The sequence below is a fragment of the Empidonax traillii genome, unplaced genomic scaffold (assembly GCF_003031625.1).
Source record: "Empidonax traillii isolate 1590-97213 ecotype Southwest subspecies unplaced genomic scaffold, ASM303162v1 scaffold128:size1411021, whole genome shotgun sequence".
Taxonomy (NCBI): domain Eukaryota; kingdom Metazoa; phylum Chordata; class Aves; order Passeriformes; family Tyrannidae; genus Empidonax; species Empidonax traillii.
In genome coordinates, this window is record NW_020955321.1 from 260,537 (window position 1) to 285,976 (window position 25,440).

At 47.0% G+C, this 25,440-nt stretch overlaps 1 protein-coding gene across 4 annotated transcripts in view; it reads right to left on the reverse strand.

Moving 5' to 3' along the window:
- PAK5 (p21 (RAC1) activated kinase 5) overlaps window positions 1-25,440 on the reverse strand; it is a 167,085-nt gene that overhangs the window by 64,476 nt on the left and 77,169 nt on the right. Inside the window, exon 1 of one of the 4 annotated variants that reach the window (XM_027883533.1) lies at window positions 20,965-21,058. The exons of the other annotated variants lie outside the window; for them this stretch is intronic. The gene's annotated coding sequence lies outside the window, so the exon portion shown is untranslated. Of the gene's footprint in view, window positions 1-20,964; window positions 21,059-25,440 lie in introns of those variants that run through there. 4 annotated transcript variants of the gene reach the window in all.

Sequence of the window (25,440 nt, forward strand, 5' to 3'; positions counted from 1 at the left end):
ACAACACCACACCAAATAACCAACAAACAAACAAAAAACACCAGTGCAAACCCCCTACATACACGTTCAGGTTCCCTGGAAACATCACTTTTGATTTCAACAGTTTTGGGGCAAGGTGCAGCCTGTGCAAACAAACCTTTCTGCAAACAGGCTAAAAGCAGCAGCTAAAGGTAGATGTTGCTGAGCTCTGTCCTCTGTGGTTGTGGCTTGGCTGCAAAGCACAAAAAATATGCACATCTAATTCCCCATATATTAAGATAAGCAAATACCTCTTTGCCAGAACTCTGAAGTTACTGCCAAAACCTCTGCAGGTGACTGTGCTGAAAGCATGAAATCCCTCAAGGAATCCTGGAACAGCTCGGGTCCTTGGGTTTTCTACAGCCACTGCCCTTTTCCCAGGAAAGCATAAATTCTCCCTTAATTGAATTTGACAATTGAAAAGTAAAGAGATTTAAAATAACAAATGGTTCCTCAGTTCTCCCTGCAGCAAGGTTAGAGACACTTAATTGAACTTTAGCTTAGCTGCCAAGCCAGAACACCAGCAAATAAGATGGCACTGGGAACACCTGCATTTATCAGGTTAGTAACTCCTCTTCCTCCAGGAACAGCTCTGCCCTCTCAAACTTTTTTCCTCTTTTAATCACAGAAAAAGCAACAAACCCACAGAACTATTTGGCACCACAGGGACCGTGTAGGTACCTACAGAACTGGCCATGGCAGCCGGCAACACAATGCCAAAATACCTCCCAAAAATATTCAGGAGACCAGAGCACAACCTCCCTGTGGCACAGGGGATGTTCCCTGCCGTGGCTCGAGACATAGAAAATAGAAACACAACACATGCAAGCCAGGAGGCAACTCCACCCCCCAAAAAGACATAGCTGATGGGATGGATCCTGGAACAGCTTTGGGGCCAACCTTGGCGAGGTGATGTTGAAGAACTGGAAAGGATGAGGGAGACAGCTGTAAAAATTACTGGATGGGAGGAAAATGTCTCCTAATGAGGAACGTGCAGCTCAATCTGTTCAGCTTGTCCAAAGATGACTGAGAGGTAACTCGATTATAGCGTAAAACCCCCTCCACAAAGGAAAACACAGCGCAAGAAAAGGGCTTTGTTATCTCTGCAACAGCAAATAAAAGGAATCACTAGCTGGAAGCTGAAGGCAAGGAAGAGCCAACAGGGAAGATATTTTTATAATATGAATCATTAGGCTCTCAAACAGGCTATGAAATAGAGCAGCAAATGTTTAATTTCTTGGAGATGCCATGTGAAGCCTGGATATCTCCCTGCACAGGGAAGTGTAGTCAGACACAGCCTGCCCTGTGCTGAGAGGAACAGGTGGGAACAGAGCAGCTCACGGAACACCAGAGTGACAAAGATGATTCAACAGTCCCTTCGGGCTTGATTTTCTGAGTCAACGAGAAGGGACCAACCCGGTATCTCACGTGGATAGGGAGAGGCAAAATATGCCCTGTAACTTGCTCAGCCACAAGAAAATGGAACACATCTTCTTTTCAGAAGCCAGAATCCAAGAAATTTGGAAATATGGGTAGCATCATAACGTTCTTATTTTATTTGAGGCTTTCAACATAGCCAAAATTGTGACAGTTAATAGAGAAATTCGTGCTCTTAATTGTCTCACCATGGTGCTGACCACTGCCAGAGAGGGCCAGGGAACTGCTTTTGGAGCCCCAGATTCACACTTTGTTGGCTTGGTGGGGCTTCTGTCAAGGCAATGTCAAGGGCAGCAGATCTTTCCCGCTCACAGAGTGATTACTGAGGGGTATTAAAACGCATGAGGGGGAAAAAACATTCGCGCTGCATTTTTTCTCCTCCGAAATTCAGACGATGTTTTCCCAGACAGCATCAAAAAGAGCATCTCTTATGCTACTTATTAATGTTTAAACATGTTTATCTCAAGTGATAGCAGTGCTCTTTGATAAGTAATGATCCAGGTAAAATAAAAATAGCTAACAAAGGAAAACAAGATTGTTTGGCTGCTCTTCTGTCAAGCCGTTCTCAGAAGTCCAGCAATTAAAGGGGAACATATCCATGCTGGAAAAGCTCAGTGAAGCTCAAGAAATGACAGTTTAGAGTTAAGAAACCCTTGGAGCCACATCCTCCCCCTGACCTTGGGATGTGCTGCTTGGTAATTTGGGCAGCAGGTCTGCCACCAACGCCTGGCTGAGATGGAACACTGATCCGCTGAGCCTTTCTTGGGAACAGCAGGGCCACGCTTCGTGCTCAGCCTCAGCTCTGCAGCACCAGCATCTGCGCTGAGAGATTCACTTTAAGAGCTCATTTTGCAAAATACTTGCTCATTATCGCCAACTAACTAGTGATTAAATAATCATATACTTTAATCTCAGATACCAGACAGCTTCCTTAGCCTGGTCTCCGAATTAAAGGGAGATATTTTTCCTTATGCTGGGCAGCAGCTTTACGGGGCCAAGAATTCACATCCGTCACGCTGAGCTCTCACAATGCACTCAAACCTATTTCTATCTTCCCTCAGTTAGTCTCAGCTCTCAAAGGTAGGTGGCTATCAGGTAACAGTAAAACAGTTTACCCAGTGCAGTTCATCCAAATTTTACGACGGAGATACAGAGCGCTTTGCGGAGGTGGCTTAAAGCTACGGATGCTTGTACTGAGCTCCTGCAATGTTTGCAATGATTCAAAATGATTTAATGACACATCTGCTTCGGGTTTGTGTTTTCCTGAGCAGCAGGATGCAGGAGAAGCAAGTGTATCGGATTCCTCTTCTGCTCTGAGCCCCACTTCACAATTTATATGCCACGGGCAGAGTCTACCCTACATAGGCATGGGAGGGATGGACAGATGGATGGACAGAGGGAAGGATGGATGGATGGATGGATGGATGCTCTCCAACCCACCCACTGGCCCAGCACAACAGGTTTTGCGGGAACTCTAGCAAACCAGATAGCACGAACTGCTGATGACAATCAGTAAGAAGGCAAATAAATTAATATACAACGGTGGGGATTTCCAGAGAGCCCTACAGGAACCAGATCAACCTGAACTGAATTTCAATAGAAGTTTTAAGTCCCAGCCTGAAGACAGATCCTGCTGTTTCTGCCAACACCACGCTAGTTCCCCTAGAGCTCTGAAACAAGGACCTGATCCCTCTCCCAGCAAAGCCCGGGATTCCAGCAGTGGGACAAATGGTTTGGAAAGAGAACTGCATGAAGGTTTTGTCTGTAGCTACTAATTCCAGTACCAAATGGCCCAGAAGCACCTTTGTGGAGTACCTTCTCTTCTCCCCTGGCAACCCCTCTACAGCCAGAGAACCCATGTCCTGATACAGCCCCTCTGATGCACATTTAAGCTCCATGCCCAAAGTAGGCAGTGTTAGTCCTGCCTAACTATTGCAGAGGTTTGTGCTTTGCCCAAGGCTCATGTAAGCCCCACTAAAGCCCTCGAACAAAGCTGGAAATACCATCACTGCAGCACACAGGATTAATGCCGGTCCTTCTGCAGAGGGGTGAATGTCATTTGCAGAACTGTGTTAATTCCTGATTTGAATTTAGATGATGTTTTTAAACAAGAAACAAGCTCAGAACATCCTCTGGGAATCTGTGACTTGGATAAACCTTAGTAAGTCACTAAATAAAAGTTACTATTGGAAGAGTGCTCAGACTGCAGTGCTGGCTGTATAAAATTATAATAATTACAATAATAACAATAATAAAGGAAGATAGGAAGATCACTTCTAGAGAGTAATAGCTTCAGACTGCACATTATGGGCACAGCTGATGTATTCAGAATGCTTTAATGAGCTCAAATCAGCACACTGAATCTACAAAACCCTCACTCTCTTCAAGAGAGGAGGAAGAGGAATTGGAAAGGAGGCGGCTCTACCTGGAACGGGGAGAGGGAAGTCCCCGGGGCAGTCTGGATCAGGACAACAGGGGTGATGAGACAGCAAAATCCTGGGGTTCTTCCAGCCCAACTCCCCCAGTGCTGACACTTGATGCTGTGTGCCCTCAGCAATTCCTCCTGCAGTCCATGGGGGCCAACAAAGCTCGGGGAACACCAGATTCCCCAAAATTTCCTGGCTGCCCCAGCACCACCATCAGTGCTGTAAGGCTCTCGCACAAGTCCTCTTTTTTTCTGGCTTATTTTTTTAGATGTAGGCACTACCAGATACTTACACTGGAGAAGAGAAGAAAAAAAAAGAAACCAGCTGATTTCATACCATCTCACATTGATAAATCTATTCCACAATAACGTGAAAACCTTCACATTCATCCTTTTCCTTGCACTAGGAAGACGAATCCCCAGCAAATCTCCCTAAACCAGTGGTGTGTTAAAATAAAAGACAGTCCTACATTTATCTAGAAGGTGATGGTGGGAAAATCTCCAGAGTGGAAAGGAAGTTTGGCGTCTTAAACTGGATTAGCACCCAGCCCACATCTTTACATCGCTCAAAGCACGAGGAAGGCTTTCCAGAGAGAGAAAGCCACAGCTGCAGCAAAGAATTAAATTTAAAACACATTTACTTTCAAAGTGGGCGAAAAATGTCTCTTAACTCCTAATCTTTCATATTGAGGACTTGAGTAAAATGGATGTTCTTTTCTTTTAAAAAGTCATGCAATTCAATGTGATCCTTCCCAGCAGGCTGCATCTGCTTTAAATGTTTGCATTGAAAATGTGAAACCCTTCCCTCCTCCCCATTAATTTTATCTAGAGTTATGAATACCCCATTTGCTTAAACATATCCTTAACAGATGAGCCTCAGAAAACCACAGTGTTAATCTGGGACAATCTGTGCCATCTTTTGGGATCCATCACGTCTGGGAAATGCCACAGAGGGGCTTGGTAGCTGCAGTCCACCCAGGCAGCAGGGAGGGAGAGGAGTGTGCAAGCAGAATTTAGGGCTGATGTGTGATTTGAGTGCTGTTTTCTGTGTTTCTGGTTTCATCCACCCCAGTAAAATCCTCTGAAATGCTCAGAGCAAAAGGGAATCAATCAGACTCCTGGAGCAGGTCAAGCCTGGCCGAGGAAGGGCAGCATCTCTTAAGGAAAACGGGGCCAAGCTCCTGGCTGGGAAAATTCAGATTATTACAGGGAAACGTTAAGAGCAGGGATGAAGGAAAACCAAAAAGCCCATCTCAGGGCAATGCTGCTTCTGGGAGCGAAGGCTATAAAATCCTGTAATTTAAAAGTTGAGAATGTAGTAAGATTTATAAAAAGAAACAAACAGTCCTTAGCAAATCCCACTGAAGAGGGGTGTATAAAAACAGTACAACAGACAAAGGTTGAATAAATACAAATTTTCAGACAAATGGAAGGCCACTCAAGACACAAATAACGATCTGGAATGTTGAAAGGCGGTTTATTGCTACAACAGGCTACGGGTAAATAGGTACCACACAATTTCTTGGTGAAAAGATGAACAATACAGCACAGATTGTATGGAAACACAGAGCACTGGTTGTCAAAGACAGCTCAAAGCTGGCGAGGTAAGTGAACTAATGGTACCAGCATAACCCCAGTGAGCTGCAATGTCATGCCCAATTGCAGGCAGCACGTCAGAGATGTGTCAGCACGGCTGCCCGGCAGTGGCTGCGAGCTGGTCGCCAGCTCTCCTGCTCTTTCCTTCAGAGGCAGAAAGGGCAGAAAATCCCAGCAACTTCCACGTTGACTGGGAGATCATCTTGATGGCCTGTGGCTGGAGTGCCTGAACTTTCTGACATTGGAAGAGACTGCTGCTCAGGCAGAATTACTCCCAAAATGTCAATTTAAATTCAGCGCTGGGGAAGAGAAAGCAACTCCCAGGGCAGGGGCAGCGATGTTCACTTGGTGGGCACAGCCACAGCCCTTCCATTAACTTAGAGATCAGGAAAGAAATCCTGAAAGCCTCGGGAACAGTTCCCTATAAACACCAACCTAATGTTCTGCAGTATCTAAGGTGAAAATATAAAGTTAAGCAATGTTATGAGGCGGAGAGGGGGAGCAAAACGAGCGGATAACCCGATGAGTCAGTACGTGCTGAAGCACCGACCATGCCCAGGGTCAGGCTCCGGATGCGCCTCCCCGGGGATTTGCTGCAGCTTGTTTAGCTTTACCAGCAATTCTTCTATTGACCAGGTGGCTTATGTTGGTACATAACTGTAATGCTTGTACAGGGAGTAATAACAGGCAGGTATTCTGCAGAGAATGAAATACTGATGACCCCGGTGCCATCGGGGGTGCAGAGGAGCAGCAGCACGGTGTGACAGAGCAGGGGACTCCCAAGGAGGGGGGCAGATGCCGTGCAGAGGGGTGCAGGTGTGGGAAGACGGGAAAGGGGGCACAGGGTAATACTGGACACCCCTCCAGGCAACAGTACAGACATCAACAAAAACAGTTTTAGGGGTAACAGTGAGAATTAGGACCAAATATCTGACGCGCTTAAGGTGCTGCATGTACAGTAAACACGGATCCAACGTGCAGATGCTGGGTCTAAGAAAGACAAGGTAAAACGTATTTATCATCCCAGGCGGATTCTAGAGCCCAGTGGCAGAAAGCACCAACCTCCACCTCCTGATTCTCCCAGGAAGAAATATAAACCACCTTCAGCATCCTGCTCCTTCTGAAGGCAGTGAGGGACACTGATGACTCACTGACTTTTTTCTGTAGATGTTTTTAAGAGCAGTCAGGGCTAGAATCAGAAACGCTTTATTGGAGAAAAGGCATTTTTGAATGTACAGAAGGGTCAATAAGGCTAAAGGGGGCTAAAAACCCCTACAAGACTGCCCTTTCCCTCTCCAAAATTGGTCTGTTTGGTTGAATTTGAACTGCTGAATTTGAATTGCAGCTCAGCTTCTGGGCAGCCTTTGACGTGCAGTACAGAAAGCCTGACACACCTGAGGGGAGCCAAGAAAGAGAAAAAGAAACCCCAAAACTCAGCCCTGTTCCACCCTGCGTTCTCCCAGGGAGCAGTGGAAAGCTGAGCAGGGAAAGGCACAGATGTTAGGAAAGAGGTGTTTAGCAACATGTAACTTATTACTGAGACCTCCTGCAGCAGGATTTTTTTTTAAATTTTCCTTTTCTTTTCCTATAATAAGTAGAGTTGGACTAACAATAACCATTTCATTAGAGGGTTAAGATTTCAATTACACTGACAACACATTCTCAGCTTTGCAAATGAGATGCATTTCCTTTTGCTCATAACAACTTTCCACATGCAATGCTGCACTAGGTGGTGACTTACAAAACACTTGGATTCCTCCAGAACCTCAGACTAGATGGCCTCAAGGATGAAGAACAGTACACCAAAAGAGCAGCAAGTCTGGATATTTCCTTATTTTCCTAAGCAGGACGCAAACCCCATTCCCTGTGCTTCACTTTTATCGGTCAGAGAAGAATAAAAAGTGCAGTGAGCGCAAGAAGAACTACAGGGACAAAAGAGAAAATATTTTTTTTGCCTCCCAAACCACCACTGTGACCACGCAGAGATCAGGGATGAGAGGCAGGCTGCCAGTGTACCGAGAATGAACTTCTCTTTCAGGAGGGTATTTGCAATAGCACTCAAGGACTGAAGCTGGGAGATTAGTTGGCTATTTTATGTAAGAAAGATTGCTTGAATAATCAGTTTTTCTGATGTTGTCATGTCTTTTCATTTGTTAGTGTGGAGCATAATTGCTTCTTGTAAAGCTGAATGACTTTAAATTAGATGGAAAGATGGTCATTGCAAAGATAATTTTGAACATTCCCATTCAAAGCTGCAGGTTTAAAAATACGAGTTGAAATGCAACTGAATAATTGATCTGGCAGCAGTCACTTAATTTGTCCCCTTTCTTTTGTTTCTTCCCTGCTACATGCTTTTAAGTTACCCCAGTATGTACATCCGTGGCAAATGAAAAGCAGGAAAATAAATACATTTATCTAATCAACCCCTTGCCGGAGCTGAAAGCCTTCGGTACAGCGATTAAATCCAGATTACATTCAAACAAATTTGCCATGTCACTCCTAATACTCCTATTTGGCAATGACCCAAATATTTTCGCTTGGTTTTTACCCTCTCTCCAGACACAGACCAATGTCAGACTCACCCCGGCTGGAGGGGCCCCTGCCGTCCCTGTTCGTGGCAGGACCAGGGCAGGTTGTCTGCGGCTTTGTCCGACTGTGCCTTCAAAATCTCCAAGGGGAGAAACAGGATCTGTTCTTCCCCCACCTGCAAGCTTTCTACATGTCAGAGCTGTTTATAACACTCCTCAAAGTCATGGTTTGATCACAGCCATCAAAATGACTGTTTCTCACCAGCCGATTCAGCCGAGCTTTGTCATCGAGCATTTCTCCTCTCTTTCCAAAATTCCTTGCTCTCTTACTTCTCTCCTCCCTACCATAGGGCTTCCCATATTCCTGAAGGCACCTACCACCCTGGCTGCAGGAATTCTGCAGCTGGTATTCATACAGCAGGGTACTCAGCGCTGCCTTTTATCTGGAAACGCAAAGCCGCTCCAGTTTCTGTGCGGAGGCCCCGCAGAGCCCGAGGGGCGATCCCTGCCAGCCGGGAGCAGGGAGGAAGCTGCCACATAAAGGATGGAGGAAGCAAAGAGAAGAGACTCCTGCTGCCACCTTTGATCGACAAACAACTTCAGCCACTTGAAAACTTAAGGAGGGCTCAGGGTCATTTCTTCCTCCCGCGTGCTCTGCTCTGCTTTCAGCCCGCGGATGATGAGACGCTGCCGACGAAGATGACGCATCGGGGAGAGGAGATTTTAGTAACTGGGGCGGAGGAGGAGAAGCAGCAAGTGGTGAGAGGGGGAGGAAAAGGAGCCTATATAAAGCAGCAAAATTCAGAAACAGTCAGTGCTTTCTCAGAGAGAGAAATGAAAGAGGGAAAGAGCAAAGTTCGGGGAATTTGGAAGCATCAGATACATTATAAAAGTGAGCCGAGACCCAGCTACACCTTGAAACAAAACTCATCCCATGGATCAGACTCAAAACAAAGACATGTCCATCCCACCACTTTTCTCAAACAGAATCAAATCTTCAGGCCCCGATCCTACATTATCACAGAATTGTTAGGGTTCCAAGGGACCTCCAGAGATCATCCACTGCAACCCCCTTGCCAAGGCAACGTGACCTACAGCAGGTGACGAGAAAAGTGTCCAGGTGAGTTTGGAATGTCTCCAGAGAGGAAGGCTCCATGACCTCCCTGCTCAGCCACCCTCAATGTAAAGAAGCTCTTCCTCACATTGAGGTGAAACTTCTTGTGTTTTGATTTATGGCCATTGCTCCTCGTCCTGTCACTGGGCACCACTGGAAAGAGTCTGACACCATCCCCTTGGCACTCAACTTTGAGCTATTGTTCTGATCCCCTCTCAGTCTTCTCTAGACTCAACAGGCCAAGTTCCCACAGTCTCTCCTCATAAGAGAAACTGTCACAGAAATCAGTGGTCTCCCAAGGTCTGAAATTCAAGGGAAGTGTTAGCAGAATGACTGCACTGAAACCAAAGCTTTTACTGGGCAGAGGCACTGGGGTCAACACAGCAAGGTAATGCACCAGCAAAGCACCAAGACCCAGCACAGCTTCTGCTTTTCAAACTGCACTGAAAGAAACTAAAACGTCACCAGATCTTCCAGCATGGCCTTCAGAAATGTAAAACCGGGAGGAGACTTAACCATGGGACTGCCGGACCCAGCATCCCACTTGGCTGCGTGTCTCACCCTGTAGGAACGCTCCTGCCTCACTCAGCCAAGGCACTCAAAGTTTGCACCAGCAGACACTGAGAGATAATAAATGCAGCAACAACTGCTGCTCAATCACGCGTATGAAACCAGCACACATAATTAGAGCTGCCTGGATGTGCAAAGGCTCAAAATTAAAAGTCAGCAACTTCTACTGCTACTCCTTGATTTTGGCAGGTTTCACTTTCCCACTTGGCATCCTCACAATGTCTTTGGTGAAAACTCAGATACAGTCTCAATCATCGAGCGCTTGTTTTTTGTAAACACGCGTGTGTGTTCATCAGATAAATAATCCAGTACCTGCTGCACATTTAACCTCTCCGTGACTGTGCAGAGCATTCACCCAAGCCCTGTAGAGCCCTCAGTCCCTGCACTTGGACCTGCATCCCATCCACTCCAGAGCCTGCTACATGCTGGCTCATCCTTCGTGCTCGCGGCTTGTTTTCTCATCCATTCACACAATGTGCTTCCAAAGGCTGGGTTTTACTGGCACAGATCCCTAAAATGTCTTCCCAAACACACACAGCACTGCGAGGAAAGCCATCGTGACAGATAGCAGCGCTCTTATGCCAAGAACAAATCATCTTTAGCTTATATTTTCTTTAACTCTTAAGTTTGTTTTCGGCAATTCTGAGATATAACTAACCACAGGTTCCCAGTGACTGCCTTGGAGAGGGAAAGGAGCGTGGGGGGGGAATCTCTTGTTGATTAATTAAGGCACAAATGTACACACCTCTGTTTAAATCGATTTGACTACTGATGCTAAGATAGCTCAAAGAACTGATGACCTGGTCAGTCCTTGGACTGAAATCTGGAACTATATAACTGGAAAACCATGGGAATATATGGGAATCTCTCTCCAAACCACTACACCTATCAACCAAATCACAGCAGCAGGGCCTCTGGCAGCAGCCAGACACATTGTTTCCTAGACAAGCTCCTCCTCTGACAGGTTATCCTCTCACTTCTCCCAAAGTCAAACCTACATTAGCTTTCTGTTTTCACTGTCAGCATCCAGCAGTAAATTCTCCCAGAAGCTGTGCCACCCATCACAAACTTCAGCCCAACTCAGACACCCTCAGTCCAGCCACAACTGACTTTGCACATCATTTCCTCAGAATCCCCCTCTCCGAAGCAGTGCAGTACTCATGGGAATCAATACTTTACATACAACTCCTTAGAAAAAGAAGCAGCTAATTTGAACTGTTGATTAACCCCAGACTCACAGTCCAAATCCCCTCCTCCTGGGCTCCCTCACCGAGGGATCTGCTCCCCTGCACATACCAAAGACCTGCTGCTCACTTGCAAATACAGAGCCCTCAACTTTTACAGGACTACTCCTAAGCCCAAGTCCTCCCTAAATAAGAGATGGAAAGCAATTTTAAAACACATCCTATTACAAATGCCAGAAACAGCTAAATTCCCATTCCCATGTAAAACTCTCACAGAATAACTGGGGGAAAAGGCACGGCCTTTACATGGCCTCGCCACAGACAGTAGCAAAGATTTACTAGCAAAGGGCAGTAGTGAAGTCTTCTACCTCTAAAATTTTATTGCTCTTACATAATATGCTATCATGCATTTACCAGCACGCTGTGGAGCGCTGTCATAAATATTTAAACTGCAGTGACAAAGTAAGAGAGCTGTCGGTCGCTCCCGTGTTCCCAGTTTTCACTGCTGGCTCTCCTGGGCCCACGATGAGGGAAGTTATTGATGTGCAGAAAATAAAAGCTCCAAGTGTGAACCAAACCAGATGCACACCCCTGACTTTCAGCAAAGCAAAAGGGACTTTAACTTGTTATTAAAAGGTCTTTCTACACCGAGGCCTCTCACGGTTGTTACGGTCAGGCTTGTCACCAGCGAGGCTCCCCCTCCCCACACACGTGCCCGGTTGCATTAGTTATTACATTTGAGAGCTTTATGGTATTATTTGAAGCTTGCTATTTACCTAGTTACACAAGACCCAGAGGCTTAGACCCAGCTCTCTGCCTGGGCTGCAAATCTCTGCAACTACCTCCAAAATAGCCCAGATTTTATGACCCATTAGGTTTAATGATAAATCCTTGGATTTATGTTCCGGGCTAGTGAGCAATGAGAGATCAAGGGCTAAGCTTTGATTTATCTGCGGGCCAAGGGAGATGGTTATTTCTATAATTTTATTTTCCTCATCATTTGCCATAATGACTGCAAATGCTTTGCTGTGACATCATGGCAATTTTTTGCTCTATGTCAAAATCAATACCACACTTGGTCCTTTCACACCCTCTCCCACCAGGAGGGGGTAAATCCAGCTACAGCCAAGATAACTCCAGATCCTCCTGGTGCATGGAAGGCAATGGTTTCCAACCTGCAAATGCTGCTGGAGGTGGGTCAATGGTCTGGGAACGAAGCCTGTTCTGCTTTGAACCAGCTTTGTACATTTGTGGCACTTTGCATGCAATGCCAGCGGGGCCCGGAGTTGAGATAAATTTTGCCTCACGGTGCTTTAAACCCAGAACCATGAAAAGAGCAGAGAGTACTTCGGAGAGATGCTACTCAGCATGGTCCAGTATCTGCACCGATTGATCTCCTATTCTAACAGTTTCTCTGAAAAACCCCACGCCTCTGGAATCTGGGGAATGCCAGAAAATCTCCACTTTGCTCTCCAAATGTACTTTAAAAGAAATAAAGAGAAAATTAAATGCCCCCCGTGTTATAGGCAAAAGTCTTGAGAAATGGCCCGTAAGGACCACAAATGTTCATGCAACTCAGAGATCCACACCTGCCTGGCTTTAAAATGCTCATCACAAAGCCAGGCTCTGCACATTCTAGACCTGGCCTAAGGCTGGTTATTGGCTTCAGCAAGGACAGGTGGGGGCATCACGGAATGACAAGGCAAGAGACTGGAAAAAGGGTAAAGAACACCACGATATTACAAAGCTAATCGTGCCCTGAAAGATATTTTCTTCAAAGATTATTACACCTTTTTGACTATGCTGTGCGAGTACACTAATACTACTGAAGTAATCCTGAGAAAGGACAGAGAAAGTAAACACTAAAGGGCAAATTTTGAGCAGTTCAAATTTGCAGAGCGAAGAGGATGCCTAATATAATAAAGGGAACATGTCAGGGGAATGGCACATTATCCAATCTTCTTCTTGATTGACAGCTTGTCAGCTTGACAGTCTCTCACCCATTTCAAAAAAAGCCTTTAAAAAGCATCAGTTAGCAATTATCACCAATTTTCCTATTAATTCCATGGAAAAATAGCTGGAGTTTAATTTCTAGCTAAATCAGGACTGTTGACTGTTTTTCTTCCTCACACGGAATCGGAAATTGAAGAGCAACAGGGAGATGCTGTTAGATCAGTAGGAGGAGATACCAAAACCAAAGTAAACAGGAGAAGAAATTGTGTTAGAATAAAACTGGCAAAACTAATGGAACAAAACCTCACAGAAACCCCTTAACCCTCAGCTAAAGGTCCTTCCCAAGTAGTAGCAGCATCAGGTTGTTGAGCAAAAAAAATGCAATACTGTGGACCAAGTCCTACCAGATGCTGAGGAAGAAGTCAAAATGCTTCTCCAAGTAAAAGTTTATGACACATGTGAGCCACAGAGGTATCGAGTTTCTCCCACCACACACACAGTACCAGGGATCTGTTGCACTGATGATGTCCAAATTCAGACTGGATTGCCCAAGAAGAAAGAAGCCCTGGTTTCAACTTGAGTTCATGAGAAGAGAAGGCTTTGGGGTGATCTAGCTGGGGCCTTCCAGTGCCTGAAGGGAGCCTACAGGAATGATGGAGAGAGACTATTTACACGGGCACCGAGTGACAGGACAAGGGGGAATGGCTTCACAATGAAAGAAAGTAGGTTCAGATTAGATATTTGGAGAAATTCTTCACCATGAGGGTGGTGAGGCACTGGAACGGGCTGCCCAGAGAAACTGGGGATGATTCCATTCTGTGATTCATTATAGCAAACCTTTCTCTTGGAAAGCAGCAGCCCTGCTGATGGGCAACACATTCCACACTCCTCTCCCCCAAAAGGGGAAAAAACATCCACTTATGGTTAGCCTGTTAAGAAATTAAGTCACTTTTCAGCCAGCAATGCTCTGCATCAGTGTTTAAATTATTTATCTCATGCCTTGTACTTCCTAAGTACTTGAAAAAGCCCTACTTAGTCTCCCTGTGAATCTTGACAGTGCTGAGAGTTGGCTCTCAAAGAGACTATGTAGGAAAGCACTGATGTGGGATGGATGTTGCAGTTTCAGTAGTTCCTGTGTTGCATCTGTAATATAATGGAAAATGAGAGGCATGCTTGTGTCCCTCATAAAAGCCCTGCCCAAGGAAAGCATTTCTCTTGCTTTCCAGGACTCGACTCTCACCTCCACCCAAGTGGAGGCCTCTTCTGTCTCATCCCAAGGAATAAATCCTGCATGGCACACGGGCACGTGGTTTTGCACGTGTTTCCCCAGGCAGTCTATAGGCTCTGTATTACACCATCTGCTTTAAACTGAGCCCTGTCATCAATACTCAGTTTTGGCAGGAGAGCCACTGGCAGTAACTACTTTCCTTCACTGCCAACCCCTGCTTGACTTCCAGTAGGAACGGGGCTCTTTCCGTGGAGCCACGTGACGGCAGTAACAGACATCCATACACGGGATTTTTCTAATTTGTTTGCTTTTCTACTTCTCATCCTTCATTTACCGTCCTAAAAATGTCAGAACGGAGAGCAGAACTTAAAAGGCAATCACCACCTGCAACCGTTGTAGCAACACTAAGCTATTTTGGCAGCCAGGCCTCCCTCAACACATGCTCACAGGGCCCAAACCCCTCGTGCTGGGAAGATGCAAGATAGTCCCCGGCTAACGGCTGCATCATTCCAAGCTCCTGCACAAAACATGGGAGCACCCAGAGATTTCCTAGAGCGGCTGATGGCTTAGATTTACACCCAGTGCCGTGGCACTGGAGCACTTCCCAACAGCACACTAAACTTTAGGTTTCCAGCATAAAATCCCCGCTGCTTCCCCAAGCCCTGCCAGCACATCCCATGGCACGGACGGTGCCTCCCAACCAGCCACCCCATTTTGGTCTCAGCTGCAGTTCAGCCACGGGATTTTCTGCCCTTTGGTTATTTTTTTCCCCTGTGACACAAAGCATAAGTGGAAAGAAGTTTTGTTATTTGGAAAAGAGGAGTTCAGTGCCTGCACCAGAGACAAAATCATGTACTGTTATTTTTTCCTGCATGCTTCAAAATCTGGGAGAGAGGCAGAGCTCAGGGTAAATTTACTTTGGTCTTGTCTTGCTCTCAGGAAAACCTTCCTACTTTTTCAACCTAAAAAATCATGTTTTTCTGTACCACTCAGAACCAAATACCTTCCAAAATCTGCAAGAATGCTGAAAATCTGTTGGCTTTGGGGTCTTTACACCCAAGTGAGAAACAAGTTTCATACATGCAAACCCAGGTTCCTGTAGACTTGGCAGGATAAAGCTGAAAAAACAAACTATTTAAACGTTCTGACAATTTACTTACATTTCATGAAGTGCTCAGTAACAACCCTTTTGAACTGTACCTCATTTCTATGTCAGTTGTATCTTAAGAGCCCTTCCACGAGCAGTGAGTAGAAGATGCACCAAAAATATTTTAAATGTATTTATTTACGTGGCCCAAACAACCCAATATGGTGCTAAGCATTTTTTTCATAATCCTGTAAAGTACTAAAAGACTCCTGGGACGGACTGAGCCTCTTCAGCTCAGGACCAGAGAATTCTGCACCTTCGGAAAAAATTAAAACTAAACACCTAAAGTGCTTTTCAAAAGCAATTACCATAATCCCTGCTGTTACCCGGAGGGAAGCAGTGGCACGCAGAGGTTAAATAACTTCTTGGAGGTGGCTCAGTGAGCAGCACAGCCAGGATTAGAGTCACTGTGCCTCCTGACTTCCAGCTCCAGGCTCTGCCCAGCACCTTAAATAGCTGCAGTGCAAGTAATTAGCTCTGTCCCCTGGGCACGCATCGGACTTGGGCAATGGCAAAACTGGAGTTTAACTTAATGACACAAAACTTTCTATGGAGAATCCTCAGAAAGAAACCTTAAGTTTTAACCACTGTGACCTGACCAACCGGTGCCAAGGCAGAGGGGAAAAGCTGCTGTGCAGATTTTACTGCCACCAGCCTGGGACAAGTGAATTATTCACACGCAGCAGAGCATGTCGCAGTAAAAGGTTTATAGGGGCTATCACCAGGATCTTTCATGTGGTATTTATTCATTCCAGTATTTGTTTGTTGGCATTTCTTTTGTCCTCTCCTCTGTCACCAGGGACCTCACCACCCATTCCTGTGTGGGGTACCTTTCCTTCGAGGGAAACAACAAAATCTTTGCCAAGGGAGTGGTTTAGTGACACTGCACATTTTTATTTACACTGTTATTTTGCATTAATGTGTATTTCTACAGGGATATCTGGCAAATGTGGTTCTCCCCCACCAGAGGTGACTGTCTGTGTCTCCTCCCTCTGTTCCCTTGCCTACAGCTGCAGTATCTCCTTTACTTCTTTCGCTGCCTCCAGCAGGGAACAACAAATCCAACACACAGTCGGAAAAAGGAAAAAAAAAAATCTCCAGTGCTATTTTGGGCATCCAAGTTCTTTGGCTTAACCTATTTTTGGAAGGGCATCTTTGTTCAGCAAAATCAGAACTCCCAGCCCTGTGACACCGGGGCAGCGCGTCCCGCTGCAGGCGGAGCCGTTTGCCAGCGGCAACCTCTAACGGCGGGGCTGGCACGCAGAGCAAAGCCAGGACAGCCCAGAAGGGAAATGATGGGAGACGGGATTTCACTTCCACTCTCCATCACTTCTGTGTCTCTGAGCAAGTCACGTCGCTCCTCTCCCGGGAGTTTTGGCCATGCCCACCCTGGCACACGGCAGATGCACAGACAGGATGGGTGCACCTCGTGCCATAAGCTCGTCGCGGTGAAAACATGTCTTGCTACCTGTCCTGGCAGCCTCCAGCCCTACCAGGACCCCAGTTCTGGTGGTTCATTAGATACAGGTATTAATCGGTGTACACAGCTCATGTTTTTACAGAAGTTTTGCTTAGGAGATAAGAAAGGTTACAAAGAGGAAACAGCAGCCTAGCTTGTGAAAGAACTAAATGGGATTCACACGTCTGCTTTGTTCATTTGATTTTAAAAGATATTCATGCTCTGTGTGCTCTGAAACAATAATTACCTTTGTACTTCCATCAGCTTCGCCTTCCAAAAGCGGCAGCACTCTTACATGGCCCAGAGAAAAAATAAATGTTGGAAAAGATGCAAAATAGCTGACTTGGTATGTTGGGGCTGTGGGATGCACAAGGCAATGGGAGCACACCCTCCTCCCACCACTGCACTCACAGGCACCACTTGGAAAGGGATAATCTTTGAACCTGGAAAGCGCAAGACTTGGCTTAAAGGTGGCATTTTGTGCCAGGGCTGCAAGACAGCTGCTTTCAACAGGCAGGGCTGAACTACACGAGAACCAAACACTGTGGCTGGTCCTAGACCAGAAACCCTGGCCACAGTCCTGCCCTCTGAGCTGCTTCTCTCCAGGAAGAAAAAAAAAAAAAAAAAAGCAAACTTAAATATTTAATTGGAGAGAAAATACTTTGTTTTCTTGGTTGTTGAGCCAGCCCTCCAAATGCAACACTGAGCCCTCCTGGGCTCGGTGACAGGCAGGCTGAAACACCAGCACTAACAGCTAATTCTCCAGTGAATCTCTGTGGCCTAAAAGATTAAAGGCTTAATTAGAGTTACCTGAACATTAAATACCACCAAAGTGCACTGAAAGCTGCTCAAAGTTGGGAGGGGGGGAGAGAAGCCTTTTAAACAGGCTCATAACTAACTGGGGTTAGTTAGACATTTTGCCTTGACAATAAAGCCAATGCAGTTGTGCATCAGACAGTGCTCTGGCACACCTCATCACCAACCACAGCTGAATTTCATGGGGGTAGCTGTCCTAAATACAGTTTTCCCCAAAACCTGGAGGAACTTGGCCAAACCCTGCAGCACACCCAACGGGCCAACTCCACTGACTTCAGCAAGAAGCAAAGCAGAGACAGCCCCAAAAACGCCTCCCCACGATGGCCAACCAGCACCGCGAGTCAGCAACGCTAATGCCAGGAGCAGGGATATCCCGAGGAGATATTTTAGCAAGAGGTTTTGTCTGAGCTTTATACATATTTCTGAAACTCTTTGGCTGCTGGTACCCACGAACACCTGTTAGGAGTTTCGGCACACGCCACACGGCAGACTTTGTTTGTAACTCTTACAAAGTAAACCGGTAAAACCAGAGTGAATTCAGGTACTTGAACAAGTAGATGCCAAACACTTCAGATTCTTAATTGGAGCAGCTTCAAAGCAATAAGTGAATTTAAGTGTCAAATGTGAGGGTGATTAGAGGAGAAGCAGAGATGCAGGAGCTCTTCTGCTCCGTTTTTCCTGTTCTTTTTTCTATACATCCCTGAAACAGCTGACACCTGTGCCCCTGACAGATCTGTGCCAGCATCACCTCTTGGGCTTCAGCCACACAAGCTGGAGTCCTCCTTTAACTCAGCTTTAAGTCCAAATTCCATGACTGATGTTGAAGAGAACAGTTTGTCTCCCCCATTTCAGTAGCAAATCTGGGGTCAGAGGTGATGCCAATCACATACGGCAAAACCCCTGACTTGTTGTTAACTACCACCACGAGAAGTTTGTTATCAGCTGATTGACAGTAGTAGTTGACACTGGGGAGCAAGTTTCTTACAAAGCATTTCATTTCCCAAATATTAGTTTTCAAAGTAAGAGCCGCCAAAATCGCTTACTTTGGCAAATAATGATTGAGAAGTAAAATGTTTTGCAGGAGCTTTGCCTGTTATGCATTTCTATGTTAGAATCAGCCATCGAGATGCTGAGAACTCACTGAAAGCCAAACACTGACTTACTGTGAGCATTCATGGCTGATGAAGATGTCAAGGAAAGAAAAAAAAAAAACAAACCCAAACAGAAAAGCCACTGGGAAGCAAACAGAGGTGCCAAAGCAATAAGGGAATCAAACAAGCAGTGGGATTTACTAAGTCTGGCTCAGCAGGGGGTTGCCAAGGGAATTTGCTGATGACTCGTAACAGGGATCTCCACCACAGGCCTGCCGTGGTCTCTCGGTGCCACCGCTTCCCTGCGGGAAATGACTCCTCGGAGCGCTCTGTTAAGTGCGGTTCAGCAGGCGCTACAGACGAGCGACGTGCACCCACCCCCCTCTCCCTGCGTCTGGTGAGCCCTCATCTCCTCAGAACAAGGTTAGAAAACTGCACAAGTGTGTAACAGCACTCGCAGCTCCTGCACAAAGGGGAGGCAGGACTACGGCACACTGATCTAAAATCATTTGATGAAAATTAATCTCTGCTAGAAGTCACGGTCTGACTGGGATCAAAACCATTTGTAAACGTGTTTGAAGCAGGAAGAAGGAGAAAGTTTAGCTTCAGCACTCTCAACGTGAGTGTGAGTCTTTCCCTCAACTCAAACCATGTTTTTGCTCGGTTTCTGTCCCATTAATACATGTGATAGCATAAATACATAATTCCACACTGAACAAAGACCTCCCATCCACCCGAAACGAGCTACAGCCAAAAAAATGCTACTAAACCACAGAGAACAGACAATAAGGCAAACCACAATGAGTAACTCCCAAAGCTTTACCTGGCACAGCAGCAGCAGAAGCTCTGAAACTGGTGCCCTACCCCTTGCAGACAGGTCCCTCATCCCCACCTGCAAACCAGGAGAGCAGCTGCTCACCATGGGAGGATCAGCACACGAGTAGCCCCCCTGTAGCAGAAGCAGCAGCAGATCAGCAGGAATGCAAAGGGCCATTTTGTGAACCTCAAACTGGAACAGAGGAGCTCCTACAGCTTCTGCTCACCCTCACTCCTGGGGGTGCAGACAGCCAGGGAGCCCCACGAGTGGCACTAAACCCACTCTTTGCATCAGAAACATCATCCTCACGATTCCCCAGCGCTTCCAGACACATCCTCCACCACAAGAGGTCTGCCCCCGGCAGCGATGCTCACAGCCATCAACACCGGCTTTCACACAGGGCAGGGGAGCTCGGCTCCCTACTGCAGCCCTGAGCAGCGCTGTTTAAAGTTTCATGGTACAATAAAGGCAATAAATTAGGAGCAATGATTCTTTAAGTGCTGTCTGGGCAGCAGGGACCACTGAGATCTATCTCAACACAGGTACTAACTCTCCTTGTTCATTTTGCAAATGCTAAAGCACATAAAAAATTCTAAAAGGAAGGGGAAAGGTTACCGGCAGAGTGGTCTCACTGCTGGCCCCTCTCGAGTTGGTGGGAATTTTATCCTTACTGGCAATGACAGCCCATTTGATCTAACACTGAATATTTGGAAGAAAAAAATTCCATTGTTTCTTTATGTTAACAGAGGGCTGGTGTGTAACAAAGAGGAAGAAAGGCAGCCTGTGTGCTGCTGGCAGGTTGGTAAGAAATTCTCAAGGTCTGATCAATACCGTGAAAAAAACACCTCTCCTGGTCTGAGGCTGGAGCGGTATTCAAGCACGGCAGTCACTATGCAGCTCATTTTGTTTAGCTACGATGATCTGAGGCTAATGAACACAGAAAGAAGAGTGGAGTCGATTGCAGGCATTCCTAACCCTTTATACGAAGGAAAAAAAAACACAACCACGAAACCAGCGAGCAGAGCTATAGAGGCGCATGCAGAAACATTTCCAGGCGCATTTCCAGGAGCGCCTGCACGGCTCTCTGGGCACCTGCTACCTGGGGGAAACCCAAAAGCACATGATATTCATAGAAAGTTGGGCGCAACTTCTGGGAAAAAAAAAATATGACAAAAAAACCAAAACGCCCTTGGGGAAAGCAAGAAAGGAAGAAAAAAAAAAAAAAAAGAAAGAAAGCCATTGTTGAGAGAAATCTCAGCAAGGTATTTAAAGCAAAGGGTTGCCGCGGGTGATTCAGGAGAGGAGCCCGGGAGCTCCATGAGAGGAGCCCGGCCGGCTCTGCCCAGCCTGCGCCGGCAGCGCCCGCGGCTCTGCCCGCTCCGCACAGGTGCGGACGGGGATGCCCGGGCCGTGCCTTTGTCTGCCCGGCACCCGCTGCCGCCAGCACGGACGGACGGGCGGCCTCGCACGGTCCAGCAGCCCAGGAAGGGGCAGCCGCCACCCCGCGCCCCCCCGCGCCCCCCGCCCCGCTCCGCTCCGCGCCCCCCAGGCGGGTCCCCGCGCCCGCCCCGCCACCCTTACCTCGGCCGCCGCCTCACGCCGCCCCCAGCGCCATGTTCCGGCTACATCCGGGCCGCGGCTCCGCTCGCTCGGCCCCGCTCAGCCCCGCTCGGCGCGGCCGCAGGTGCCGCCGCCCGCCCCCCGAGCCGAGCCGGGCAGAGCCGGGGCGAGCGCGGCGCCGCCCCCGCGCCGGGCTGGGCCGGGCCGGGCCGGGCAGGGCAGGGCCGGCAGCGCCGCCCCGCCCACACCGCCGCCCCGAGCTGCGGGGCCGGGCTCTGCCGGCGGCGGCAGCAGCTGCGCACCTGCCTCAGCATCTGTCCCCGCTTTGTCCGTCTGTCCGCCCGCCCCCGGAACGGCCGCCACATCGGCGCACACCCCTGTTCTGCACCAGCCAAGGCACCTGCACACCCCCCTACCTATTACTGCACCGGTTCATGCACCTGCACACCAAACACCTATTCCTGTATCAGCCAAGGCACCTGCACACTCAGCACCCATTCCTGCACCAGTCCATGCACCTGGACACCCGACACCTATCCCTACACCAATCCACGCACCTGGACACTCACTCACCCGTTCCTACACCAGCCAAGGCGCCTGGGCACCCACACAGCTGTGCCTGCGCCAACCAGTGCACTGGTGCATCCTTCCACCCAGGCACCCCCAACTTGTGCCCTCACCCATATATCACCCCCTCATTCCTGCACCAGCCCATGCACCTACACACCCACACACCCACCCGTGCACTCATACACCCATACATGGCCCCCCCATGCATGCACCAGTCAGTGCTCCCATATATCCAGCCATCCATGTCCAATTTACGTACCCTTCCTCCAGCACATCCACCCACCTGTCTGCCAATCCATGCCCCCATCCGCATCCGTCCATCTACACCCCAGCTCTGCAACCATCTACCCACACGCCCCTACATCCACCACCTGCTTCCTTCTGCACTTGGACCTCAGTCATTATATAAATATATATTTATGTGTATCTATTTTATAAAAACAACCGTGTTGACATGTTTCATTACCAGTAGCTCTCCCCGAGCAATGGCCACGTGCTAAGGAACAAATCGTGTTAAGGCAAGTGATGGAAGGAAGCAATCAGAGGAGTACAACAGCCAAACCCCAGGTATCCCATCTAATTTTGTTGTATTACTACCAGCAATTTGTGGCTGCCTCGGAAAGCTGCCCTAAGCCTATGTTTTTATATAATGTTCCATAAGGAAGATTAAGATTGCCTTTAATAAAGGTACATATCGGTCCTTCCACATGCTAAATCCAGAGGGAGATGATGGTGTGTGCTCACGGATGACCATAAACCATCCCTGTCAGGAAACACCGAGCACAGACAGCAAAGTGCTTTTCAGAGGCACCTGCAGCAAAAGCTCCCTGGGAAGAAAAGACCCAAAGTCGATTTGATTGATACAGCCCTGCCTGGGAGAGGAGTGATTTCATACTTAATGATGTTGAATTACACATCATTTGTAGTTTCTTTGATGCCCTTTTGCATTAGCACTCACTCTGGATGGCAGAAGCAGGGAGGATACGACAGGAACAGCTGGAAGATAAAGGTCTGCAGTGGGGTGGCCGGGCAGAGGGAGGTGTTGAGGCTCTCATGGCACTCAGCTGCTCACCCGAGGTCTAAACAGGTTTCTGCACGTATGAAAAACCCTACATTAACAACATCAATAACAGAAATCCATCAGAAATCCATTACCCATAATGTCTGCTTCTGCCCTATTTTCTTTATGTTCCCCTCCATCACTGTTCTATCTAAGGCTGTGAAATGAAATGAGCTCCTTTTGTTCTTCACAGCACACGGTGTTGGTGTTTGCTGGGATGGCAAAGCACCTGCTCTGGCCTCAAAACCTGACCATGGCAGTGGTGGGCAGAGCCAGCACGAGAAAGGGCACCCTCCTTGCTGGGAAGGAGACTGGGCACAGACAAACACAGTCCAAAATACAGCACAAGGCTATTCAGAAGCCCTGGACTGTAATTTTGAGTCCTTAAATGTGAAATTCAGAGGCAGGCTGGTTAAGGTGACCCTCAGTGGGTGCCACTGCTGAAGCTGCTCTGTTGCTCCTGGTTTCCATTGGCTTGCAGTGGGTTTTGCAGCCAGAACCATCATTTGAAATCAGCAGCCACTGAGGGACATTCAGGCTTCTGGAGAAAAAATCCCAAAAAACCTAAATTCCTCAAAAAAACCCAAGCCGTGCTAAAACTTTCCTTAAAGAAAAAAAAACAAAAACAAAAAACAAAGACACCACAACAACTTGGGTTTAAACCTCACCACAGAGCTGAAGCCTTCCCCTGGTGCATCAGACCAGAAAGAACGTGTGGGACGAGGCAGCGAAGGTTTCCCTGCTCTGAGTCAGCATGAGTGACGTGTGTCTGTAATGCAAGGTGTTGCGTGTCACATCTTGGCAGGGTGCATATGGCTTCTGGCAGGGGAACAAAAAGAAATCAAGCCTTCGCTGTTTTGTCTTTAGTCTCAAGTGTGATTGGGGGAAAAGCGTCTCAGTGAGTTGGCAAAGCGGGCTGATAGCTGCGAAACTGCAGCGCTGGGAGAAAGGCACCATTGCAGGAGCGGTGAAGGAGAAAGGGAAGGAGCAATAAACCCCCTGCATTGCGAGAAGGGGTGGCTCAGTAACATGAACCTGCCACGACTCACACACCCATCAGCCTTGGAAAATCCCATCCTGAGTATTCCCAGAGAGCCCTGGACCCTGTGTCCTCGTGGTTGAAGCCGACGAGAAACCAGGTGTCTAATTTGGACATTGGTTTCTCCCCAAAAGCCAGCTCAACTACCTGAAGGATGAACTCGACTATTTAATCCCTTCAATCAAAAAAATAGATGTTATATATGCACAGATAGACCCCAAAGCTTTACAAAAAAGGTTCATTTTGCTTTTGGCTTATTCTTACACACAGTGGTATAAATAAAGAATACGGCCCCTCAACTCACTGCAGCTGCCCTGAGCTAGAGTTGATGCAAATGAAAGGTGGCCAAAATGTCCTTTTCCCAGAAAAATCAGAGCATAGGATTATTAATTTTTTTATCTTATCGCCATTGTATGTTTAAAATTTGGTAGTTTTAGTTGAAACCCTGAATCAATGGCACAAACACTATGGCCTAGGTTTCACTGTAATATTATAATAAATAGAAATAACCCCCTGCACATTTTAGATCAAGTGAAGCCACTGCAGTGGCTGAAGTATTTGTTGAACCAGCTGGATCAGGAGGGTCTTGAGACTCTAAATCCATTATCTACGGACCCATTTCTCCCTGGGATGCACAGAAAGATGTTCTTCCCTTCAGTTCACTCCAGTTTGAGAAAACCATCAGGGATTGAAGCCAGAGAGGGAAAAGGCTATTGCACTTTCCCCCATATGAGTCTTTATAAGGACTTGGTGATTAGAAACACCCCAGCCTGCCCTCAAGAGGTGTTATTTCCTGTGTTCAAAATGTCCATTTCAAATGCAGAATAAGTTTTGATAACTGCATTCTCCCCCTTACCCAGTCTGTCCATCCTATTTAAGATTAGTATATGATTTAAATTAGAGCACAGTTACTAATCTGTGTTACTTACTCTGCTCTGCAGTGCACCCTGACACAAATTAACATTAAAATTACTCATGTAGTAGAGGTGTAAGTCATCAGTTTGGTACATAAAGTGAACATTATGAAGGAACTTTAGACTTAATATGCAGATTCTTAAATAAATATCATAATAGCATATCCTGATCATAAGTGAAAAAACAGTGCTAGGCTCCGGTGAGGAAGTATCAGTTGTTCCTTAGGAAAATAATTAAAAAGTACAAATGGAGCACAAGATTAATTTAAATAATCAATTTTGTGTTTCCTGCTAGCTGATTTAAATCAGGATGAAAATTGTTGATTAAATCCCCTCATTTAAATCAGTGCCCCTTAATGAGAGTGAAAGCCTATGAACATTAAGCCCATAATAGTAATAAAAGACTCCTCAGAGAAGAAACAGCTTTCACAAGAATACTTCCAGGGCTGGGAGAACACCAGCCATCCTTGCAAAAAGAAATACATCTCACAGCCAAGCAATTCTTCTCCCCTAAGCTCTTAACCCTGTAAAAAGAGCAGGGATTGGGCAATAAGTCATAGGATATTCACAGCCACATTACGTAAGTACAACCGAACTGGTGATCCTTCCCACTAACCGTCGTCCGAGAGGACGATGAAGTATTGCTGGAATAATTAAAAAGACAGGTTTGAATTCCCTAAATAATACAGATGAATGCCCCGTCCAGCTATTCATCTCCACGGCCAGCAGCCTTTTAAGGGCTGTGAGCTGCTGCACGGGGAGGATGGCTGAGGGATGCTGGGTGGAGTGCGACTGTGCTGCCCCTGGCCTCTTTCCAAAATGCTGCTGAAGGGCCACTTCTCTGCTACCAGAGCAGCGACTCTCATAATCTACACCCCAAATCTCCTCTAAACTTAAGGTTGTCTTTGCTTTCC